The sequence below is a fragment of the Apium graveolens genome, chromosome 2, assembly GCF_009905375.1.
Source record: "Apium graveolens cultivar Ventura chromosome 2, ASM990537v1, whole genome shotgun sequence".
Lineage (NCBI taxonomy): Eukaryota > Viridiplantae > Streptophyta > Magnoliopsida > Apiales > Apiaceae > Apium > Apium graveolens.
The window spans coordinates 61,654,442-61,668,861 of NC_133648.1; the positions used below are offsets into that span (position 1 = coordinate 61,654,442).

Consider the following 14,420-nt stretch of genomic DNA (forward strand, 5'->3'; position numbering starts at 1 on the left):
TAAATTAAATTATTTCAGTTCTGAGTTATTGATAAGTCAAAAATTACACTTGTAGAGAACTCTGTGAATTGACACTATTAGAGAACTCTACAAAGACTTATCAATAAGTCATATTAAGCCTATTAAGAAGTCACTCAAGAAGTCAGTACTTGACTTATCGAGGACTCAATCAAGAAGTCCTAAAATGACTTGTCGAGAAGTCAATTTGACTTGTCGAGAACTCAGTTCTCTTTATACTTTAGGTTATTGTAATTTTGCCTTGTGTTAATTTTACATATTAAGAATGCAAATTAACAACTAAGCAGTTTACTTAGAATTTTGAAAAAATTCAAGTTGAATTTAAATTTGAAAAACAAATATGCAGAAATTTCTGAAATATTTATAATTCATATTTCAGTTAATTTCTAATTTAATTAAATTAATATTGATTTGCTGGAGATTAATCTGCTGCAAAACATGATAAGTGGCATTTTATACCACTTAGAACGTCTTAAAATGGCTTAAATTGGTGTCTTGAAATCAAGTATTTTGTGTATTTGATGCGTTTTTCTAGTGTTTATGCATTTCAGGGTATTAGTTGCATTTCGGGGGAGGAATCATCAAGAATAAGCCTTGGCATGTGTTCACCATTGCGAGAGGAAAGGAACGGGCAGATTACGGTGAAGAAACGGAGCAAACTTGGATTTTTTCCAGTGGAGGCCTGCGCGCCCGCGCAGCTATGCTGAGCGGCCGCGCAGGGTCGGGAATTTTGCTGAATTATTTTAGACTTCTACTTCTGTTTGGCTTCCAACTTCTATGTAATCTGAGTTTTATGGGACTATTATATAAGTAGATTTGAGACGTTTTCACAAGGATTAAGAAGAAGAAGAAGAAGAAGAAGAAGATTGTGTTTTACGCAAGAAGCGAAGGAGATAAGGAAGAAGACCGATTTAGCACACCGCAACGAAGAGGAAGCATATTTTCTTGTGATTCTTGTTTCGTTGTAACGTTGGATGCTAGTTTTCTTGCTTTGACTTATTTACTCTTGTGACGTACTCTGTTTTAATATAATTAGTTTAGTTATTATTTTCTTGTGTTTGTTTATCATGATTTCATATGAACCCATGATGGCGATAAGTTCTATTATGGTCTAATCGTGATCGTGGGGTTGCAACGGATTTATTATGGAATTCTTTAGTTAATTGTTTAATACTTTAGTGTGTGATGATTGCTTGATATCTAGTATTGGTTGTGCGTATTCGTCTTATGTGCGTTGCGAACATATAAGATAGGGTGTTAATCTCTTGTGAAGCGACGGTGGATCTTGAGATTTAGAACTTGCCATGCTAGCATAGGTTCATGTACGTTGTGCATGATTAGTGGGTAACTCTAACAATTTTATTTGCTCTATGTAATCAAAAAGGAATAACTTGTGCTTAAATCGTTGTGTTGTCAATTTCTGTAGACATATAGGAACTCAACATAATTGATGACTATTCGACTTCTATCTTAATTGTGGATGCTTGGTAGAATGGTATTAGTACAATGAAAGTTGGCTTTTATCAGTTTCGTGTTATACGATTAATATCATCACTGTCACATGCTAAAGGTAATAACAATGGCTATAGAAGGAAGTAATAATGAAGTTGTGATCTCATGAGTGTTTTATTATTGATAAATTGAAGTGTTAGTTAAGTGGTTAATTAAGTAGTTAATTATAGTTAATATTTAATCAACAATTTTAAGTGTTATTATCTTAACATTGAGAAGTAATCATACATTGGTGAGTGAGTTTAATTAGACAATAATTTAGTCTGAGTCTCTGAGGGAACGAACTAGAAAATATTGTATATTACTTGCGAACGCGTATACTTGCGTGAATATTAGCGCGTGTTTTCGCCCTAACAAGTTTTTGGCGCCGCTGCCGGGGACTCGGCGTATTTGTTTAGTTTATGTACTTACCATCATTGGTCATTAGGACTCAGTGATTAGGACGTAGTAGTTACTTATTTTTTTTTTTTTGGTTGTGTTTCAGGTACTTTAGCAAGCGTATATGCAAACTCGTTCTCGTGCTCGCAAGAGGACTTTAGATACAGCTGAGGAGACAGACGAAGTTCTTGATATTCCGGAGAAGTTAGATTTTGAGGATTCGGATTCAGGAACTGAGCAGAAAGAACCAGTAAACATGGGAGATCGTATTGTTCAAGCTGATCCAGCTCTTATGGATTTTTCTCGGCCTAAAATTGATGACATTCAGTCAAGCATCCTTCATCCGGCTATTCAAGCTAACACCTTTGAAATCAAGCCGGGCACTATTCAGATGGTGCAGAATTCTGTTTCTTTTGGAGGAGCGGCAACTGAAGACCCCAACATGCACATAAGGAATTTTGTCGAGATCTGCAGCACTTTTAAGTATAATGGTGTGACTGATGAGGCTATCAAGTTGAGGCTTTTCCCATTCTCACTAAGGGACAAGGCTAAAGACTGGTTACATTCTGAACCAGCTGGGTCCATCACTACGTGGCAAGATCTTGCGCAAAAGTTTCTGGTGAAGTTTTATCCGATGGCAAAGACTGCTGCTATGAGGAGTGCTCTTACTCAGTTTGCGCAGCAACCTACAGAATCTATGTGCGAGGCTTGGGAACGCTACAAGGAAATGTTGAGAAAATGTCCACATCATGGAATGCCGGATTGGATGGTGATCACTGGTTTCTATAATGGTTTGGGGGCCCAATCTCGGCCCATGCTCGATGCAGCAGCGGGAGGCGCCTTATGGGCTAAAAGCTATACTGAGGCGTATAATCTTATCGAGACGATGGCTGCAAATGAATATCAAAACCCAACTCAGAGGATGACGTCAGGCAAGGTAGCAGGTATTCTGGAAGTTGATGCAGCCACTGCTATTGCAGCCCAGCTCCAAGCGCTATCAATGAAGGTTGATTCTCTGGCTACGTATGGAGTTAATCAAATAGCTATGGTTTGTGAGCTTTGTGCAGGTTCTCATGCTACGGATCAGTGTTCTCTTGTAAACGAATCTGTTCAGTATGTGAATAATTATCAGCGACAACAGCAGCCTGTGCCAGCGACCTATCATCCTAACAACAGAAATCATCCAAATTTCAGCTGGGGGAATAATCAGAATGCTATTCAGCCACCATATCAGCAAGGAGTGAGTAAACAGTTTAACCCACCTGGATTCCAGCAACCACAGCAGTATGCTACAAGGCAATCATATCCTCAACAGGGAAGTGCAGCTGCACCTACTAGTGCTGATTTTGAGGAACTTAAGGTGTTGTGCAAGAGTCAGGCGGTTTCTATCAAGACCTTGGAAAATCAAATTGGTCAATTAGCCAATGCAGTGCTCAATCGTCAACCTGGCACTCTTCCCAGTGACACGGAAGTACCAGGCAGGAAGGAAGCTAAAGAGCAAGTCAAGGCTATTACCTTAAGGTCTGGAAAAGTAGCTGATGCTGAAAAGGCAAAAGAAGTAGAAGCTGAAATTAGAGGTGAAGAATCTAAGCAAAAGGAGAAAGTGGCGGAACCAAGGAAGACTACTGTTGAACACACTCTGCCTGAGGCTAATACAGGGGAGAAACAGCTCTATCCTCCACCACCTTTTCCTAAGAGATTGCAGCAACAAAAGCTGGATAGACAGTTCGGGAAGTTTCTGGAGGTGTTCAAGAAACTTCACATCAATATACCTTTCGCTGAGGCTCTGGAAAAAATGCCTAGTTATGCGAAGTTTATGAAGACTATTCTTTCAAGGAAGGTGAAACTGGATGACCTTGAAACCGTTGCTCTCACGGAAGAATGCAGCACTGTTCTGCAACAAAAGTTACCACCAAAACTGAAAGATCCAGGAAGCTTCACCATTCCTTGCACAATTGGCAATCTGACGTTTGACAAGTGCCTTTGTGATTTGGGAGCAAGCATTAATCTGATGCCGTTGTTGATCTTTAAAAAACTAGATCTGCCTGATCCAAAACCCACGTACATGTCACTACAATTGGCTGACCGTTCCATTACTTACCCAAGGGGCATAGTTGAGGATGTGCTCTTCAAAGTGGATAAGCTCTTCTTTCCAGCAGATTTTGTTATTCTGGATTTTGAGGAAGATAAGAAGATTCCCATAATCTTGGGGAGGCCTTTCTTGGCTACTGGCCGTACCTTGATAGATGTGTAAAAAGGTGAACTTACTATGCGGGTCCAAGATCAGGATGTGACCTTCAACGTATTCAAGGCAATGAAATTCCCTACAGAAGATGAGGAGTGCTTAAAAGTGGATGTGATTGATTCTGCGGTTACTTCGGAACTCGATCACATGCTAATGTATGATGCATTGGAAAAGGCCTTAGTGGGGGATTTTGACAGCGATGATGAAGATAGCAACGAGCAATTACAATATCTGAAGGCTTCTCCCTGGAAGCGAAAGCTGGACATACCATTTGAATCTCTTGGTACTTCTGACCTCAAGAACGCTAAAGGGAAGCTCAAACCATCAATAGAGGAAGCACCTACCTTGGAGCTCAAGCCATTACCTGAACACTTGAGGTATACTTTTTTAGGTCATTCATCTACGTTACCTGTTATTATTTCATCTGACCTTTCAGGTAGTGAGGAAGACAAGCTCTTAAGGATTTTGAGAGAATTCAAATCGGCTATAGGATGGACCATAGCAGACATCAAGGGGATAAGTCCTTCATATTGTATGCATAAAATTCTGCTAGAGGAAGGTAGTAAGCCAACTGTGGAACAGCAACGAAGACTGAATCCCATCATGAAGGAGGTGGTGAAGAAAGAAATTCTGAAATGGCTAGATGCAGGCATCATTTATCCTATTTCTGACAGCTCGTGGGTGAGCCCCGTACAATGTGTACCTAAGAAGGGAGGTATCACTGTGGTCGTAAATGAAAAGAATGAGCTCATCCCTACTCGAACAGTTACAGGATGGAGAGTATGCATGGATTATAGAAAATTGAACAAAGTCACAAGGAAGGATCACTTCCCTCTTCCATTTATTGATCAGATGCTTGACAGATTGGCGGGACATGAGTATTTTTGTCTTCTGGATGGTTATTCCGGGTATAATCAGATTTGTATTGCACCAGAGGATCAGGAAAAGACTGCCTTCACTTGTCCATTTGGCACATTTGCTTTTCGCAGAGTTTCGTTTGGGTTATGTGGCGCACCAGCCACCTTTCAGAGATGTATGATGGCTATATTCTCTGACATGATTGGAAATAACGTCGAAGTGTTCATGGATGACTTCTCCGTCTTTGGACACTCATATGATGAATGTTTGAATAATCTGCGCGCCGTACTCAAAAGATGTGTGGAAACTAATTTGGTGCTTAATTGGGAGAAATGTCATTTTATGGTGCGTGAAGGCATTATCCTTGGACATAAGGTCTCTAGCAAGGGTCTGGAGGTGGACAAGGCCAAGGTGGGAGTCATTGAAAATCTTCCCCCACCTAATTCTGTGAAAGGAATCCGTAGTTTTCTTGGTCATGCGGGTTTTTATCGGCGATTCATCAAGGACTTTTCAAAGATATCTAAGCCGTTGTGCAATTTGCTTGAGAAAGATGTGCCTTTCAATTTTGATGATGAATGTTTGGCAGCATTCGAGACTCTCAAGGAGAGTTTGATCACGGCACCAGTCATTACAGCACCAGATTGGACAGAACCATTTGAGATGATGTGTGATGCGAGTGATTATGCGGTAGGTGCAGTTCTGGGACAGCGCAAGAAAAATCTCTTCCATGTGGTCTACTATGCGAGTAAGACTTTAAATGGTGCCCAATTGAACTACACCACTACTGAGAAGGAGCTTTTGGCTATATTCTTTGGCTTTGAGAAATTTCGATCTTATCTGCTTGGTACGAAAGTAACAGTATTCACTGATCATGCAGCTATTCGCTATCTGGTTTCTAAGAAGGATTCGAAGCTGAGACTCATTCGTTGGGTGCTTTTACTTCAGGAATTTGAGTTAGAGATCAAAGATAGAAAAGGTACTGAGAATCAAGTAGCTGACCATCTCTCTAGGTTGGAGAATCCCGATTCTACTTCACAAGATAGGACGTTAATCAATGAATCTTTTTCGGATGAGCAGTTGTTTGCAATTCAGGAGGAAGAACCATGGTTTGCAGATATTGTAAACTATCTCGTCAGCAATATAATACCTCTTAATTTGACATCCGCTCAAAAGAAGAAGTTTCTGCATGAGGTGAAGTGGTATATGTGGGATGAACCATATTTGTTTAGACAGGGAGCTGACCAGATCATCAGGAGATGTATCCCGTTCTGTGAGACGGAGGGGATATTACGAGACTGCCATTCCACGGTTTATGAGGGACACTATGGAGGTGAGAAGACGGCAGGTCGTATTCTGCAAGCAGGTTTTTTCTGACCTACTTTGTTCAAGGATGCTCATCAGTTTCTTTTAAGGTGTGATCGTTGCCAAAGAGTGGGAAATTTGTCAAGGAAGGATGAAATGCCATTAAATGTGAAGCTTGAAGTCGAGGTCTTTGATGTATGGGGAATCGATTTCATGGGGCCTTTTATCTCATCTTGCAATAATCAGTACATCTTGCTGGCAGTCGATTATGTCTCAAAATGGGTCGAAGTTAAAGCTTTACCGACAAATGATGCAAAGGCAGTACTAAATTTTCTTCATAAGCAAATTTTCACAAGGTTTGGAACACCTCGGGTAATCATAAGTGATGAAGGATCGCATTTTTGCAACCGTAAGTTCACTTCTATGATGCAGCGTTATAATGTGAATCATCGAGTAGCTACTGCCTATCATCCGCAAACAAATGGTCAAGCGGAAGTGTCTAACAGAGAGATAAAGCGCATTCTAGAGAAGGTTGTTTGTCCGTCAAGGAAGGATTGGTCTTTAAAGCTCGATGAAGCTGTTTGGGCTTACAGAACAGCATACAAAACTCCACTTGGGATGTCACCGTTCCAGTTGGTGTATGGTAAGGGATGTCATCTACCTGCGGAGCTTGAGCATAAGGCCTACTGGGCATTGAAGAAGTTGAACCTGGATTTAGATGTAGCTGGTAAGAAAAGAATGCTTCAGCTTAATGAACTGGATGAATTTCGACTTCAAGCGTACGAAAATAACAAAATGTATAAGGAAAATGTGAAGAGGTGGCACGATAGGAAGCTACATCCAAAGTTATTTGTGCCAGGGCAACAAGTTCTCTTATTCAACTCTCGGCTCCGACTTTTTCCTGGGAAGTTGAAATCAAGGTGGTCTGGACCTTTTATTGTCAAAACTGTGTTTCCACATGGAGCGGTGGAAATTTTTGAGAATGATCCAGACCAAGCATTCAAGGTTAACGGTCAGCGGTTGAAGCACTACTATGGGGACATGGCAAACTGAGAAGTGGTTAGTGCCATTTTGTTGACTACTTGAGCAGGGTACAAAACGTCAAGCTAATGACGAAAAAGAAGCGCTGCGTGGGAGGCAACCCATGAATTATTGTTACAGGAACCCTTAGAAGTTAATAATCTATCCAAAAACACAAAAAAATCAGAAAACAGGGGCTGAAAAAAAAAATTCCAGTGACCCCCTGCGCGCCCGCGCAGCTAAGCTGAGCGGCCGCGCAGCAAGCTGAGCGCCCGCGCAGCTATGCTGAGCGGCCGCGCAGGGGTCGAGGACCAAAAATTTTTTTATAGTTCAGAAAAAAAAAAAAAACCAACAAAAACAAACACAAAAACAGTTTTAGCCTATAAACCCATGATTTGTTCCCACTACCCCATCATTTTATCCCTTAATTCCCAAACCCTAATCTAATCCACACCCTATATATACATACACCTATCCTACATATCTCCCACAAAACTTCCTACACTTAAACCCTCTCACAAACATTAAATATCAGTTCTTACACGCTTTTATTCACGAATCAATGGCACCCAAGAGAGCACGCACTATTGACAGCAGCAGCACAGTTCCTACTGCTGATTCATCGAGGGGTACTGCTGCAAGGCCTCGGTTAACTGACAGAGCCGCGGAGGAGGAGTACACTAGGCTGTTGGGTAAGCCGATTCTGAAGGAGAGGGGGTTTTTACCATCGGGGAGGGATGGTGAGTTGTTGCCCATGATTGCAGAGAAGGGGTGGATAGCTTTTTGTGAGTCACCCGAAGCAGTACCGATGAGTGTTGTTCGCGAGTTCTACGCGAACGCGAAGGCTGAAAAGAATGGGTTTTCTGTGGTCCGTGGGCTGACGGTTGATTATTATCCTGCGGCGATTCGCCGTCTGATTGGACAGCGAGAGAGGAAGCCCGATGAAGAGAACTGGAATGAAAAGACTGCTGAGGATTTTGACTTGGATTTGATTTGTGCGACTCTCTGTCGACCGGGCACAGTTTGGACCCGCAGTACAGGCAATAATGAGTATCGTCACTTTCCGGCGATCGCCATGAACAGGTATGCCCGTGCATGGAATGCATTTATTTGTGCTAATATTTTGCCTTCTCCGCATGCACACGAGGTCACAGTTGAGAGAGCACAGCTGTTGTGGGGATTTCTGAATGAGGAGTACTATGTGGACCTTGGTGAGTTTATCTGCCAAGGAATTCTGAAGTTTTTGAGGGGAGCAAAGCATATGAACATCCCTTATGCATCTACGGTTACGAAGCTATGCCGAGCAGTGGGAGTGAACTGGACGGCTCATGAGCAGTTGCAGTTGCCAGCCACTCCGATTGATTCTAGCACTCTGAATGGGATGCAGGAGTGGACCGGTGGTGAGCCTGAGGAGCATGAGCTGTGTTATCGTCTTCCAGGAGGGCGTCCAGCATGAGGTGCTACTATGGCTAGGCCAGGGCGTGATGAGGCTGGTTCTTCGAGAGCTCAGGAGGGTGCTGGGATGGTTGATGTCCAGTATAGGAGGCTTTCACGGCGGATGGATGCCATCTATGAGACACAGAGCAGGTTTGCTCAGGAACTCACCCTTGCGTTAGGGACTGCTTTTCGAGGCCTTGGAGCTGATATCCAGTGGCCAGTTTTTGGTGAGGACTCTGCATACCCGCCGCCTGATACTCCACCCACTGAGGGTGATGATGATGATGACTCCGAGTAGGTATACCCTGTGTTCCTTTCTACTACTTTCACTGAGGACAGTGAAGATTTTTAGTTTGGGGGTGGTAGTTAAGGAATTTTGTGTGTGTGTCATTTAGTTGCATATTCATGATAGTTTAGTTCATATAGTTGCATAATTTATGCCATATAGTTTTTTTATGAATGTCATGTAGCTCATGCATTTACCATGATCCCTTTTGCAATGATTTATCGACTGAATTGTGATATTGATGTGAGTGTAGTGATAGCATTAAAGTGATATTAAGTTGTGTAGGTTGATATGCATGCTAGAAACAATTGTAAGTCCACTAAGTCTTAGAGAATGCGAAAGGGCTAGATTGTGTTATGATTTGGTTATTTTCAAGGTCAATCTACTTATTATGCTTAGAATTCGATTATAGGTTCTTAGTGATAAAGACATGAAAAAGAAAAATTTTGGAGAAAAAAATATGGAAGTTGTTGCTTGTTGTGGCTAGGCGTCAAATGGCTAGTAGCCGGCTCGCGTATGTTGCGAGTAGTCTAGGATTGAGCAAGATGGAGCGAAACGCACTTGCTCAGAAATTAAAAAAAAAAAAAAAATTGGCATAATTGATCAAGAGTGGGCTCTTTGGTATTCGAGTTATTAAGTTCTTAGGGGACTTTGTGCCTAGCGACCTAAGGCTTTTAGAGTCTGGGATCCGCTAACCTAACGCTCGTTACATGGATATCATTGTATAAGTCTTTTGTGGACCTCACTCATTGCACGGTCAAATAAGCATTTGAGTTGTAAATAAAAAGCACGATTCCGTAGTAAGCTCCAGAGTTCTTGTAGTGTTGTATATCACTTTGTGCCTGGAATTTTTATTCTTTGTATAATCGTAGGATTGCCTTGAGGATAGTCTAGTCATAGTAATTGGTCTAGTTCCGAAGCATATCTGTTAAGCATTTGCACACACCACGTTTCTGGATGTATGTCCGTTTGCATGAGTTTATTGATCTTTAGTTGTCTAACTACATTCGTTGAGATGTGGCAATTTGGTTGATTAATTGTAGTAAGGGGGATCGCTGCATTTTCATATAGATTGTATTCATGCATATTTTTATTTGTTTTTGAGTCTGTGACGCTTGAGGGCAAGCATCGATTTAAGTTTGGGAGTGTGATAAGTGGCATTTTATACCACTTAGAACGTCTTAAAATGGCTTAAATTGGTGTCTTGAAATCAAGTATTTTGTGTATTTGATGCGTTTTTCTAGTGTTTATGCATTTCAGGGTATTAGTTGCATTTCGGGGGAGGAATCATCAAGAATAAGCCTTGGCATGTGTTCACCATTGCGAGAGGAAAGGAATGGGCAGATTACGGCGAAGAAACGGAGCAAACTTGGATTTTTTCCAGTGGAGGCCTGCGCGCCCGCGCAGCTATGCTGAGCGGCCGCGCAGGGTCGGGAATTTTGCTGAATTATTTTAGACTTCTACTTCTGTTTGGCTTCCAACTTCTATGTAATCTGAGTTTTATGGGACTATTATATAAGTAGATTTGAGACGTTTTCACAAGGATTAAGAAGAAGAAGAAGAAGATTATATTTTACGCAAGAAGCGAAGAAGATAAGGAAGAAGACCGATTTAGCACACCGCAACGAAGAGGAAGCATATTTTCTTGTGATTCTTGTTTCGTTGTAACGTTGGATGCTAGTTTTCTTGCTTTGACTTATTTACTCTTGTGACGTACTCTGTTTTAATATAATTAGTTTAGTTATTATTTTCTTGTGTTTGTTTATCATGATTTCATATGAACCCATGATGGCGATAAGTTCTATTATGGGCTAATCGTGATCGTGGGGTTGCAACGGATTTATTATGGAATTCTTTAGTTAATTGTTTAATACTTTAGTGTGTGATGATTGCTTGATATCTAGTATTGGTTGTGCGTATTCGTCTTATGTGCGTCGCGAACATATAAGATAGGGTGTTAATCTCTTGTGAAGCGACGGTGGATCTTGAGATTTAGAACTTGCCATGCTAGCATAGGTTCATGTACGTTGTGCATGATTAGTGGGTAACTCTAACAATTTTATTTGCCCTATGTAATCAAAAAGGAATAACTTGTGCTTAAATCGTTGTGTTGTCAATTTCTGTAGACATATAGGAACTCAACATAATTGATGACTATTCGACTTCTATCTTAATTGTGGATGCTTGGTAGAATGGTATTAGTACAATGAAAGTTGGCTTTTATCAGTTTCGTGTTATTCGATTAATATCATCACTGTCACATGCTAAAGGTAATAACAATGGCTATAGAAGGAAGTAATAATGAAGTTGTGATCTCATGAGTGTTTTATTATTGATAAATTGAAGTGTTAGTTAAGTGGTTAATTAAGTAGTTAATTATAGTTAATATTTAATCAACAATTTTAAGTGTTATTATCTTAACATTGAGAAGTAATCATACATTGGTGAGTGAGTTTAATTAGACAATAATTTAGTCTGAGTCTCTGAGGGAACGAACTAGAAAATATTCTATATTACTTGCGAACGCGTATACTTGCGTGAATATTAGCGCGTGTTTTCGCCCTAACAAAATATTAGCTGAGTTCTTGCCTTAGGATGAAGAATTGAGCATTCCAATTTCACCTACAAGTCTAGTGAAAGTTGCTTCATCCAAAGGTTTAGTAAAAATGTCAGCCTATAATTTTTTAGTTGGTACAAAAATGAGCTCAATGTTACCATTTGTAGCATGTTCTCTGATAAAATGACACCTTACATCAATGTGCTCTGTCCTAGAATGATTAACTGGATTAGCTACTATAGATATAACACTAGTATTGTCACACATAATAGGAATTTTGTGTAACACTAGGCCATAATCCATTAGCTGATTTCTAGTCCAAAGCACTTGAGTACAACAACTTCCTGCAGCTATGTATTCAGCTTCAGCTGTAGAATTTGATACAGATTGTTGTTTCTTGCTATAGCAAGATACAAGTCTTTGTCCAAGAAATTGATAGCTTCCACTGGTACTCTTTCTATCAACCCTGCATTCAGCAAAATCTGCATCTGTGTAACCAACAGCTTCAAAACCAGTTCCCTTAGGATACCATAATCCCAAGTTTGGAGTCCTCTTCAAGTATCTGAAAATCCTCTTTACAACCATCAAATGTGATTCTTTTGGATTGACTTGAAATCTTGCACATAGACATGTTGCAAACATGATGTCAGGTCTACTTGCTGTTAAGTAAAGCAATTATCCAATCATCCCTCTGTAGCTTGAGATATCTACACTTTTGCCTTTTTTATCTTCATCCAACTTTGTTGTAGTAGACATAGGTGTAGATGCAGGTGAACAATCAACCATACCAAACTTCTTCAATAGATCATTGACATACTTAGTTTAGCTGATGAAGATAAAATCACTTCTTTGACTGACTTGAAGTCCAAGAATATAATTTAGTTCCCCCATCATACTCATTTCATATTCACTTTGCATACGCTTGGAGAATCTTTGGCAAAGCTTTTCATTAGTAGAATTAAAGATGATATCATCAACATAAATTTGAACTAGGATCATATCATCACCATGTCTCTTGAAGAAGAGAGTCTTGTCTATGGTACCTCTAGTAAGACCATGCTGTAGTAGGAAATTTGACAATGTGTCATACCAAGCTCTAGGTGCCTGTTTTAGTCCATAAAGAGCCTTGAGTAACTTGTACACAAAATTTGGAAATTTTAGATTCTCAAATTCAGGAGGCTATTGTACATAAACTTCTTCTTCTATCTCACCATTCAGAAAAGCACTTTTGACATCCATTTGATACACTTTGAAGTTTGAATGTGCAGCAAATGCTAGGAAAATCCTTATAGATTTAAGTCTTGCAACCGGAGCAAAAGTTTCATCATAATCAATTCCTTCTTTTTGTGAGCAGCCTTTTACAACCAACCTTGCTTTGTTTCTGGTAACTATACCATTTTCATCTATCTTGTTCCTGAACACCCATTTTGTTCCAATAATGCTTCTATTCTTTGGTGCAGGAACTAATTTCCAGACTTTGCTTCTTTTAAACTGATTTAGTTCTTCCTGCATGGCAGATATCTAGTCAGGATCCAGAAGAGCTTCATCAATTTTCTTAGGTTCTACTTGAGACAGAAAACATGCATGTAGGCACTCATTAGCAGTTGCACTTCTAGTCCTCACACCAGCAGTAGGATCACCAATAATTACATCTCTAGTGTGACTCATATCCCACTTCCTTGTATGAGTTTGTTAACTTGTGCCTTTATTATTTTTTTCATTATTGGTATGACTGCTGGATCCTTCTTCTCTTTCTCCCCCTTAGTTTATGCTCTCAAATTCAGGTGTTTGAGATGAGTTTCCATTTTCATGATTTTCCTGTTGAGTAGTCTCTTCATTTAATGTCTGTTGTGCATCAACTTCATCTTCTCCATCCGAGTCACTATCAATGTTGAGGTTTTTAAATTCCAGGACTTCAGCTTCATTATCATCAAGGCATTTCAAGCCTGGACATTTGTCATCATCAAATGTCACATCTGTGCTCTCCATAATCTTCTTTTGATCAATCACATAAACTTTGTAGGTTGTTCTTTCCAGTGAATATCCCATAAAAATTGCTTCAAAAACCTTTGAGTCATATTTTCCTACATATTCAGAGTTGTCTTTCAAAATATAACACTTGCTTCCAAACACATGAAGATGCTTTACAGTAGGCTTTCTCTTAGACATGATTGAGTAGGGTGACTTGCCATGTGCCTTGTTAATGAGATATATGTTCTGAATATAATATGTAGTGTTAACAGCCTCTTCCCAGAAACTTGTTGGCAACTTGGCATCTTGCAGCATTGTCCTGGCAGCTTCAACCAATGTTCTATTCTTTCTCTCAACTACTCCATTATGTTGAGGTGTCCTGGTAGCTGAGAATTCTTGAACAATGTCTTTGCCTTTACAGAATTCACTTAATGTAGCATTTCTGAATTCTGTTACATTGTCACTTCTCAATCTTTTCACACAATTGTAAACTTCAGCCTGTTTTTCTATCTTCTTGATGTGCTCAATTATGATGTGTGGAGTTTCATCTTTAGAGTACATGAACTCTACTCAAGTGTATCTTGAGAAATCATCCACCATCACAAGTGCATATTTGTTCCTTAAAATTGATAAGACATCCACTGGCCCAAAAAAGTCCATGTGAATAAGTTGCAAGGGTGCACTTATAGAATTCACAGTTTTTGACTTATGACTAGATCTTTTCATTTTTCCTTTCTGACAAGCTTCACAAACTTCAACTTGAGCAAGTTCCAGTTTGGTCATGTCTCTTACTAACTCCTTTTTGACTAAGGTGTTAATTGTTTTGAAATTCAAGT

At 39.9% G+C, this 14,420-nt stretch overlaps 1 non-coding gene across 1 annotated transcript; it reads right to left on the bottom strand.

Annotated features, from left to right (window-relative positions):
• Positions 1 to 2,557: 2,557 nt before the first annotated feature.
• Positions 2,558 to 2,664, bottom strand: LOC141709476 (small nucleolar RNA R71). The gene has a single exon (XR_012570050.1). It is a non-coding gene; the product is annotated as a small nucleolar RNA R71 (small nucleolar RNA).
• Positions 2,665 to 14,420: the final 11,756 nt, after the last annotated feature.